General features: G+C 42.8%; 1 protein-coding gene across 1 annotated transcript in view; it reads right to left on the bottom strand.

Annotated features, from left to right (window-relative positions):
* KMT5B (lysine methyltransferase 5B) overlaps nt 1-11,654 on the bottom strand; it is a 44,890-nt gene extending 33,236 nt beyond the window's left edge. The window contains exon 1 of the mRNA XM_019547278.1: nt 11,584-11,654. The gene's annotated coding sequence lies outside the window, so the exon portion shown is untranslated. The remainder of the gene's footprint in view (nt 1-11,583) is intronic.
* Between the last annotated feature and the right edge of the window lie 350 nt (nt 11,655-12,004).

Here is a 12,004-nt window from a genome sequence, read left to right as displayed (position 1 = left end):
AAACAAAACAAAAAACACACACTCCGTTTTTAGATCCAAGTAGAGTAAATATGGTATATTAATTCAAAGCCTAGGATTTACCGTGTTCAACACTAAACTAGTAACAAAAAAGCCCTGTTAGATCAAGAGAGCAACAGGAAGAACTCAAACCTTTAAATAGAAAAAAAACTTGTAACATTCATGCATGCTTTTAGTGAAAGGCATTCCTTACAACAACGTTAGTACTAGAAACTAATCATAGAATCATAAAAAATTAGGAGTTGGAAAGAACCTCTGGAGGTCAGTCCAACTGCCTGCTCAAAGCAGAACCATCCCCAACTAGATCATCCCAGCCTAGGCTTTGTCTAGCTGGGTTTTAAAACCTCCAAGGAGGGAGCTCCCACCACCTCTCTGCGTAACCTGTTCTAGTGTTTTACTACCCTCCTAGTGAGATAATTTTTCCTAATATGTAACCTAAACTTCCCTTGCTGCAACTTGAGACCTTTGATCCTTGTTCCATCATCTGCCACCACTGACAGTCTAGCTCCATCCTCTTTCGAACCTCCCTTTAGGTAGTCGAAAGCTGCTATTCAATCCCCTGTCTTCTATGCTCCAAACTAAATAAGCCCAGTTCTCTCAGCCTCTCCTCAGAAGTCATGTGCCCAGTCCTCAAACCATTTTTGTTGCCCTCCACTGGACTTGCTCCAATTTGTCCACATTCTCTTTGTAGTGGGGGCCCCAAAACTGAACACAGTACTCCAGATGTGGCCTCACCAGTGCCAAATAGAAGGGAATACTCACTTCCCTTGACCTGCTCGCAACACCCCTACCAAAGCAGCAACAAAGGTAAACTGTTGGCTCATATTCAGCTTATTGTCCACAGTAACCCCCTGATCTTTTTCTGTAGAGCTGCTGCCCAGCCAGTCAGCCCCCAGCCTGTACTGGTGCATGGGATTGTTCTGTTCTAAGTGGTGGACTTTGCACTTGTCCTTACTGAACCTGATGAGATTTATTTTGGCCCAATCCTCCAATTTGTCCAGGTCACTCTAAATCCTAGCTCTACCCTCCAGCGTATCTACTACTCCCTCCAGCTTGGTGTCATCTGCAAACATGCTGAGGGTGCACTTCATGTCATCTTCCATGTCTTTGATTAAGACACTGAACAAAACCAGCCCTAGGACTGACCCCTGGGGCACTCCACGTGATACCAACTGCCAACCAGACACTGAGCCATTCATAACTACCCCTGAGCCTGATGCTCCAGCCAGTTTTCTATCCTCTTTACAGTCCATTCATCCAACCCCTAATTTCTTAGCTTGCCTGCAAGAATGTTGTGGGAGACCGTATCAAAAGCCTTGCTAAAATCAACGTATACCATATCCATTGGTCTTCCCGCATCCACACAGCCAGTCATCTCATTATAGAAGGCAAGCAGGTTGGTCAGGCAGGACTTGCCCTTGGCGAATCCATGCCGTCTGTTCCTAATCAACTTCCTCTCCAAGTGCTTAAAAATAGATTCTTTAAGGATCTGCTCCATGATTTTTCCAGAGACTGAGTTGAGGCTGATTGGTCTATAATTCTCTGGATTCTCCTTTTTCCTTTTCTTAAATATGGGCACTATTTTTGTCCTTTTCCAATCATCCGAGATCTCTCCTGATCACCATGAGTTTTCAAAGACGATGGCCAGTGGCTCTGCAATCACATCAGCCAACTCCCTCAGCACCCTTGGGTGCATCCTATCTGGCCACATGAATCTGTACATGTCCAGCTTTTCTAAATAGTCCCTAACCAGTTCTTTTGCCACTGCTGGCTGCTTACCTCCTCCCCAAACTGTGCTGCCCAGTGCATCGGTCTGGAAGCTGACCTTGCCTGTGAAGACAGAGGTGAAGCAGGCATTGAGCACCTCAGTCTTTTCTGCACCCTTTTCTACATGCTCTGTCACAAGGTTGCCTCTCTCGTTCAGTAAGGGGCCACACTTTCCCTGATCCTCCTCTTGCTGTCAACATACTGGTAGAAACCCTTCTTGTTACCCCTCATGTCCCTCGCTAGCTGCAACTCCAAGTGCACTCTGGCCTTCCTGACTTCATCAGTGCACGCCTGAGCAACGCTCTTATACTCCTCCCAAGTTATTTGTCCAAGTTTCCACTTCTTATAAGCTGCCTTTTTGTGATTTAGTTTGCTGAAGAGTTCCCTGCTAAGCCAAGCTGGTCGTCTGCCATACTTGCTAGTTTTCCTGCACATCAGGATGTTCTGTTCCTGCACTCTCAGTAAGGCTTCTTTAAAGTACAGTCAGCTGTCATGGACTCCTGTCCCTCTCAGATAGGCTTCCCAGGGGATCCTACCTGTGAGTTCCCTATGTGAGTCTAAGTCTGCTTTTTTGAAGTCCCGGGTCCTTACTTTGCTCCTCTCCATTTCTTCCTTTCCTCAGGGTCCTGAACTCATTCATCTCATGATCGCTACTACTGCCCAAGTTTCTACCCACTATTACATTCCCGACCAACTGACTGCTGTTTGTGAGCAGCGGGTCAAGAAGATCATGGCCCCTAGGCTAGTTGGCCACTCCAGAACTTCCACCAGGAAGTTGTCCCCAACACTCTCCAAAAAACTTCCTGGATTGCCTGTGTACTGTTGTTGAACTAATGGAACTAATAACGGACACTACTGAATAGACTGGAATCTCAATTTATGGGTGGCATACTCTCTCTCTCTAGAAATGAATGCTGTGAGAGCAAGAAATGTGGATTGCTAAGATAAAAATAGCGCAAGCTCCAGCTAATTACAACTTTTGGAAAATGATGGGACAAAATTTATCAGCTGTAGATCCCTAATTAAAGTTTGAGACTACATTCCAAGACAAAGACAACTCAAATATTTAAGAACTAATGGATATTTACATGATAAAAAAGAAATGGCTTATTCTTCAGATACATCACCTAATAAAAACAACAGACATTAAACTGAATGTGTCTGGATGTAAACACTAGCTATTAAGAAATGTGATCAACAGATACAACTGACAACATGTAAGAAATGATGGAGATAAAATTAACATAGATTTTTTTAAATGTAATATTCAGAGTTTAAAAGCAGTGGTTGCCTAATGGCCTCAGGCTACCACTTATGCTACTGGTCCATGTAAAAAAATTATGTTTGGCTCAATGGGCCAGTAATAAGTAGTATCACAATTAGAGCAGAAAATCCACAGTATGTAAATGGGAAGCATACCCCCATTTCTACTTACAGTCTATATGCCTTTGGCATTGATAATTCATAATATAAGCCAACCATTACTACTTCTGCACACCGCTGTATCATGATCCATGCAAACATGTGATTTGCAGGAAAAAGTGCCCCCATCCCAAATAACTCTAGAATTGTATTTACACACGTTTGTTTACTTTTTAGGTAGATGGACTGTAAGAAAAAGACATACGTTTAAGTTATGAAATATGAAACCTCCAGGTCTTAGTTTAAATGCCCAGTATATATATAACAGCTTTCTAATTGTATCATTAGTTAACGTACTGCACGGTAGCAAAAGGACTACATGATTTTCAATGCGCTAATCGTATTTTGGAAAAACCTGAGAGCCTTAAATCTTTGGTTAAAATGTGTCATGCAATTAAGTAGATGAAATATATATTAAATAATAATTATTTTAGGCACCTTATTACCAAACTGCAAATATTTTAATGATTCTGGACAACTGTATGGCTAATAACTGAAAATACTTGCAAAAAAAGATTTTTAATTAAAAAAAAAAAGGCCGCTTGACAGGTAATGACTGGAGATTTAACATAAATATAAACGTTTAGACCTTTTGATAACTGTCATACCACAAAACAAAGATAAGTTATTCAGAATGCAATGGGAAGCATATTGCAAATAATATCATTGAGTTATCTGAAGATATGGAGGCAGTAAAAAAAAAGTGGAGGGAAATTTAGGACAGGACACTCTGGACTGGCTTTGTCCTCAAGACGACTCCGAACAGATTTAAGAACCCATTGTAATGGGTTGGTTGACCTTACCATAATGAAATACAGATATGCAATTACATCACTTTTTTGGACCTGACCATTAAAAGCATCTAATCACCATGCAAAATTATTTATTAAAAAGAGCTAATGATTACAACGGTAAGCAAACAAAACCATGTTTTTCTTCTTTGTATCATTTACTAGTTAATCATACAAAATATCACATTTAGCTGTACCTGTGATGATCAGCTGCTTTTAATTAAAACAAAAAGCACTAATGGACAACCTCTCTCCGAGTCCAGAATTTGCACTGGAAAAACAGAGAGGTTGTTCAACTGCTCCGATTCTCCCAGAGTTCTGAGTTTTTCCTGAGTATACACATGCACATGGACACAAAAGCACAAAACCACCTACAATTATTTCAAACAAAGAGACTCAGGTTAGTACCCCACTTGGGCTTTTGTATGATGCTGGATACCAACATTCACCTAAATATAATTTAGGACACACAAGGTGGAAGCACTCAGCCTGCTTTAAGGTGGGAATAATGGTTTGGATTACCAAACATAGCTATACAGACTGTCAATACTTAGTGACAACGAGCAGATTTCATTAGGCTGGCACTATTTCCAAGATACGCTTTCACACTAATGAGGCATGTTGGATGACAATACATCTAAATTGAACAAATAGAGAGAAAAATTACATTTTTCCCTGGCACCCAGAGATCTAAATAAATGCAGCTGCTCCTCTCTAGAAAGCCCATGACTATTTCAATCATTAAGAGCAATAAGAAGGATCCATTATCCATTATGAAAGTGGCAAACAGCACAACTTACATTCTTTACTCTAGAAATTTTAACAAAGCCCACAAAACATAACAGAGATTCTTCAAATTTCAGTCTCCAAACACACAACAGAATGTAAGCTTTACAACAGATATAGAACATTTAAAATAAAGAGTGGCCTCTATTTATCTCGTCTTGGTAGGGTAGTGATAGGTGGCAGTCCTAATTACCATTGACATGTGACTGACAGAGATTGCTCTCAGGGACTTGATGGAAACTCAAGTGTTTGTTGTTCTTCTAGTGGAAGAAAGTTTTGGTTTGAATAGATCCGCACCCTCGTTACATACTTATGGGTTCCTGCTGCAGGATTTCCCTCTAGATAATACCTACAAACTGAGTAAGTGAGGCTTTGTCCATTCAGGGAAGTTTACCAGCCTAATTATACCCATATAAATATAGGTTTTCATACCAGATGTTTCAGAAAGCATCCACACTAGGCAGTTATACAGGCATAAGTGGGGCAGTAGAATGGTGGATTTACCCAATTAAATATATCCTTGTCATTTCATGGTAGAGCCCAATGTCACATTCAGACAAGATTTCACTAAGCTAGTGTCATCTTGAAAAATGACAATACAGTTACACTTATCAAATCTCAGAGATCTCTTCAAGATCTAGGTACTTTTGCAGCACCCATTTAGGAAGCTTTCTAAATACTATGCCAAAGTTAAGTGACTAGGTCACACCCATATAAAAAAGCAGCCTTCAGATCAATACATATTCCTAGAAAGCACAACATAATACTTAAGTTTTACTGTTAGTCATCCAGAAATAGATAAACTAGCAGTTGCATTCTTGTATTACTCATTTCACAGGTTTATTCACGTTACTTGCCCAAATTGCTTACTGTAGCTATCAGAACACTGACATCAGATTACTGAAGTATAAACAAAAATGTATTTATCCTTATAAATTTCTAAAATCAGATAGATGTGGTAACTAGTTCTAGAAACTATTTTTTCTTAAGTTTTTTATATTTTACTCTCAACTGAGAGTGAAACATTCTGGGGTTTTTGGGTTTTTCTGAAAGCTCATTTTGGCTGGTTTTGAAATTGGCAGTGAGTAAGTAGATGTCCTCTCCCACCCCAGTGAGGTTCCCCTTTCAGATCTCTTTTATACTCAGATGCACTGCAACACGGATCTTTCAAAGAATAAGATCAGTGCATGTTTTCATGATTTTTTTAAAAGAGGGATATATTTTTCACTTGCTTGAAGAAATATGGCCTAAAAATACTTTGGTAGCATGCATTACAGAATGAAACCAGCTATACATGGCCCCTATACACTGTTAGCAAACATACTGGATATTCCGCAAATACTGTCTATTCTGGCCTATCTCCCTTAAACTCCCTTGTGCTGTATTTATTTGAATAGTCATATCAGATCATGCATTCAATTCAAATTCTATGTAGATTGGGACTCTGCACCATAGACAGTGCCAAGCTGGAAACAGCATGTACATTTTGAGATTGACAGCAGACATGAAACAAAAATGTTATCAACCTTTTTTTAAAAAACAAAAAACAAAACTCAAGTTGATAGTTAGTGCCAGGGATGGTATGACAGAGGATGCGTGATTCTAGATAAGCCCCATTCATAAACCCTCCTTTGACGTTCGGCCCACAGTACTTCTCTCTCTGGCCAGATGAATCACCTTTGGATTGGGCCTACAGAGCTTCTCACCACAGCTCCTAGAGCAGTGGTTCTCAACCTTTTAGACCCAAGACATCTTTAGACAAACTCAAAGCACCCCTTGGAAAATGCCAGCTGTTAGTTTCCAATCTTTTTATGCCTACAGAAAAATAATAAAAGTTTCTCTTGCAAAGAACTGAGGAAGATCAGTTTTCTATTTGAAATCTCTGTATTTATCTTATGAATTGTGTTAGTAAACCTAATGGTGTTAACACTGTGTGGCACCCTACAGAACCCCTGAAAGGATCTCAAGGCACTCTGGTTGAGAACCACTGTCCTAGTTCCACTGTGCACCCAGTGTAGGCAACATCTAGGGAATTAACACTTTATCCCTTCCTGAACACCACACTTCTAGTTTTTGATTACAGCCAGACACACAAATCGGCAGCAGGGTGGCAAGGAACATTGACTCTTGTGTGCTGGCTGCCTTGACACAGCAGTTCTGATAGCCACAGTAAGAAGTTCTGCAGTCCACACCCAGAAGTAGGTAGCCTGGCCCATGAAAAGCTCCATGGTCTGAATCTGGCTCACGAACTCATTTGAGTTTGACACTCCTGCTCTAAAGCATCTATTACTGGCCACTGCCAGAGACAGACGGGCTAGATCAGGGGTTGCAGGGATGTGCAGGGGGTACTTGAGAAGGCCCTAGGCAGTACACAGAGGCAGGTGGGGATGCAACACTGCCACATACCATCTTGTGCTGCCACACAGGCACTGCCCACCTGGCCAGATGCAAGGGAAGCTTGCATGTGGCAGTTGCTGCCCCTCTGTGTTTGGCCATGCCCCTCCCACCTCCAAAAAGGTTGAAAACACCTGGGCTAGATCGAAATGCAGCCCACAGGTGGGATCTAGCCCACCAGGTGATTGTATCTGGCCCAAAGCAGGTTCCTCACCTCTGCATGCACACAGCCAGATCTGCTGCCCCTGGGCACAGAGGTGCCACCTGGTCCTAAATGTAGTCCATCTATATACCCACATGCAGTTCTTGGGCACACTGGAAGCTGTAGTCTGCAGGGCTGGGTAATGTGGTGGCCAAACTCAGTTTCCCAACAGTCCCTGTGGCTGTGACAGTTTGCTTTTGCCCTCACACTCTAGTGTCTCTGCCTCTGCTGTAGGCTCCACCCTGCTGCCCAGGCCTGTCTATCCAGCACCCACCACTGGGACACTAGACAGAGCAGGTGGGTGAGTGGGGTCTCCATGATGACCAGCCTTGGATCCCTGCAGACAGGGTGCACTTGGCCAGGCAGATGGGATGGGGTCACAGGCAGGGAGCAAAATCCAGGAGCACAACAGGCTGGAGGGGTCAGGATCACAGTGGTGAGAGCACGGGGCCAGACCCCAGAGCAGAGACACAATCTGCTGCCCACACGTCCCTGTGATGGGCGCTGGATCCACAGGCGGCAGCCAGCCCCTACCAGCAGAAGCAAAGCCTGTTGCAGAGATGTACAGGGAGCAGACTGTGGCTCTGCCCCAGGCCCATGCTGTTACTGCCCTGTGATCTCGGCCCTACCTGCCCATCATACTCCAAGACACTGCTCCCCACCCACCTGTGACCTCATCCCATCCACCCAGCTGAGTGTACTCTGCCCATGGGGGTCTCATGACAGTCTCCGTGGAGATCGTTCCCACCCACTCCATCTGGTGCTCCTGATGGTGGATGCAGGGTGGATAGGGCCAGATAAGATCAACTGGCATCTTCTCCTCATGCTGGGTGGTATAAACAGCTATGCTGAAGGCCAGGTTAGCACCATCCCCCTAAGAGTTCAGCAAAACTCCTGAACTGTCCCACCAGCCCAAACAACGAACCATTTCTGGGCTAGATGGACCACTTTTCTGACCAAGTACTGCACTTCTTATCTTTCAGTTTTCTGAAGCGTTCCTATTAATCATTCCTTGATTTAAGATTTCTCCTTCTCAAAAATATAAAGCAGAAGTATATACATGAAAAAGCCTTCAACAATTTAAACAAACAACTACGGTCTAGATCCTGCAAGTATGCGTTTATGTTCTTAAAACAGAATGAGCTACTTATAATGGAACTATTACTAATTACTTGTACTGAAGTGGAATGGAGAGGCCCTAATCCAGGACCAGAGCACTCCTGTGGTAGGCTCTATCCATACATAAAAGACCCTCCCAAGTTAAGTGAAGGCAGAAGCATTTTCTGCATTAAGGCTGCAGGCAATAGTTGCATCACACACAATGTTATATCATGTGCAAGAATTCTAAGTTATTGCTGCAGTGAGAATTCCTTTAGTTTCTCAGAAAACAACTGTCCTGCCATAACGTGATAAAGGGTTAGCCAGGGCAGGTTAAGTGTCACATAAATTGTATGGGATTGAAAGAATAAAATCACTTCTGAAACATCTGCTATATTAGATGAAATATTAATGGCATTTATCCTTAATGCAAGTAACCTCAGTGAGAACATTAAAAAATCCTTAAAATACACATTAAAAATACACCACATTAAAAAAGCCAGACTATAAATAATAAAATGTCATTTACTTTCATTTAGCCTGACACCCTACATTCTCCACAACAGAGCATGGATTATACAAAACCAGCAATAGACTAGGTTTTGAATCTGTGATTTTCAATCAAGAGCCTGCAGCATCTGCCTTGAGAAGAGTGCCACACATGTTAGCACTGTCAGGCCTGCAAACAGTATTCAAAAGAAACTCAGAGATTTCAAATAGGAATCCATAGCGCTAAAAAACATTCTGACCTATGGTATTTATGAGTTCTTTGCAACAGAAAAACTGCTGTACTGTTTTTCTGTAGTCAAAAAGAGTGAAAGTTAAGGGCTGGAATTTTCCAAGGGGTGCCTCAAATCTAAAAAAGAACTACTGTTTAGAAACACTATTCTAAACAGAAGCATAAAGTTTTATCTGCCTTCAAAACCATGGCAAACACAAAGGACAGCCTCAACGTGGGGTCTAAATGATAGGTAAAGTCACTTCTCCCTTTGCTTTTCAATTTATTAAAAGGCAATGAGAGTTTTCTAAACTATTATGTCCTTCAGTCCCAAAGTCTCAGCCATCCAAACCACACATTTCTGAGATTGGCAGTAAAAAAAAAAAAAAATCACCAATAATCTGGCTGCTAAAACATCACCACATGGAGAAATATACATGAATGAAGCGAACAGAGCAAGAGTGCACCACAAACTCATCAACTCATCCTTTGACCTCTTGAGCACTAAAACAGAGAAGGTAACATTGTGGCCACACCACTATGCATTAAAAGAAATCAAGGAATAAATGCTCCAGGGTCCCAAGAGCCTCTCAGGAAAAATGAACAAACAAACAACCTTATGGCAGAGAATACAAGGAAATGAGACTCTGCAAGAATCAAAGCTCTTGTCTACTTTTTATTCAGGGGAACAGTCAACACATTTCAAATGCTGCAACTGCCAGCACAGATAACACGCATATTTGAGACTCAATGGAAGTCTTGCTACAAAATCCCTGTAAAGAGGAACAGACTGCATATAATAGACAAACCAACCCCCTCCCCCCCACCACGAAAAAAACCCAACCAAACCAATGCCAAGCAGTTTCATATCATTAAGAAGAGCTGCCTGGTAGATCAGTGGTTTTCAAACTTTTTTTGGCTGCATATCTCATACTTGCAAAATACTGCTCCTCATACCCCATTCCCAATGTGTCCCTGCATGTTCATTCCTTTGGAAGTGTCAGCACCAGTGTCAGGGGTCTAAGCACATAGTGACCTTGCTGCACAACTGAAATCTCTACCACCATTATTAAAACTTAGGCATCTACCCTTTGGCAAAGCATCACTACCACAATTTGAAAAGCACTGTTGGTTCCTGATGCTAGGAAGCACTGTTGTAGGCTTCAGAAAATGACTTTCAACAATACATTATAAAACCAAGTTTGTGTATCCAAAAATCAGGACAAAAGCGGGTCATGATATCCACTGCTACAACCAAGCCCCCACTGATTTTGGGGTCATGATGTTTGCAACTCAGTATCAGTGTAAGCAAGCTAAAAGTGCAACAGCTCAGAAACAAAATAAAGACTGAAAGGCAGCAAACCCGTTTACATGACTATTATTAATGACAAAAGACAGACAGACTCTGAAACAAAAGTCCCTATGCCTGTAAATGTCCATTGAGAGGAAGGAATCAAGGCCACTAAAGGGGACTGCAAGTCGCACAACTCTGGTTCCAGACATTAGCTGTCACAAGGCAGAACTTGGGTAGACCCAAAGGGCACTGCTTTTCTAGGAAGCTCATGAGGCTCAATGACACTGGACAACTGCTCTCCACAGTGGAAACATGCAGAAGCCATGCAAAATAGGAGATTGGAAGTTGCAGTAAATCAGGGCATTCATTGCATGCCGAACCACACACTTATATTGTGGTGGTGTTAGAGCATGCTCTTTTCTCCTAAAGCAGCTGACTGTTGGAGGCACAAGGAACCCTGGGAGCTGTAGTCCAGCACTCGCTGTGTCGGGAGTTACAACCAATACTGAGAAAACTTATTTAACTTTCACAACAAATACACATGGACCTGTGCGACAACCACATTTAGGAATATTATCTTGTAAACCATACCTATGCACTAAGCAAGATTACATAACTTGCTTAAACAGGTTTAATTTCTGCTCTTAAATTGGACAGGAACACAGTAAATAGACAAATTAAAAACTTACAACTCATCCCTCTTGCAATCAGATGAGGAGATGGGGGGGTGTCTTATTTTAGGGCTATTTAATACTTTAAATGCATTTTTCCTCCATTCTACCTTGGGAGGAAAGGTACTATACTGAAAGCACTGCATATATAATCTCAGGACAACAAGTACAAGCTACAGATTAAATTTGATTTGAAAAATAAAAGGGGGGGGGAATGACATGCAGTACCAACTGCCTTGTGAAAAACAATAATTCAAATGCACTTAAAAATAAAATAGGGTTTGCTTCAAGGCTGAGTAGTGCGGGCAAGACTTTCTGAAATCCTTTACACTTTACTTCCACGCTCAGAACCTGGCTAGAAACTTGGTGGCCCCAGACAGCTGAGACTCACAAACTGATACTTCCTTCAGAAGCAAACTGACCTGTGCTTGCCGGATTCGCACAGGGCTCCCATGGAAGAGCTGGCGCCCACAACCACAACCTGCAGAACAGCCAATGCTTCCCCCCCGGGGTTTTGCTCTCTGACAGAAATCCCTTTAAACCGCCGTTTAAACCCAAGGTCTCGGCCACGTGTCTCGCTCTGGACAAGGACCCGGTTGTTCCGTCCCGTTTCCTCCAGCACTGCCAGCCTCCCCCCTCCGGGGGCACCTCAGGCGCAGCCCAAGGCCGGGGGAGCCACTCTCCCAGCTCAGCAGTGGGGCCCAGTACAAAGGGCGGCGGTGCCCGGGGGTAATCACACCGCCTGTCGGCGGAGCCACCCCCCTCCCTCCCAGCACAGAACAGCGCGGGAGGGGGGGGTTCGGCCCGCCCCCCCATAAGGCCCCTCCCTCCATAAAGGCGTCG

Source organism: Crocodylus porosus, unplaced genomic scaffold, assembly GCF_001723895.1.
Source record: "Crocodylus porosus isolate Cpor-Errol unplaced genomic scaffold, CroPor_comp1, whole genome shotgun sequence".
In the NCBI taxonomy this organism is placed as follows: Eukaryota; Metazoa; Chordata; order Crocodylia; family Crocodylidae; genus Crocodylus; species Crocodylus porosus.
This window is presented reverse-complemented; position numbering and strand designations above follow the sequence as displayed.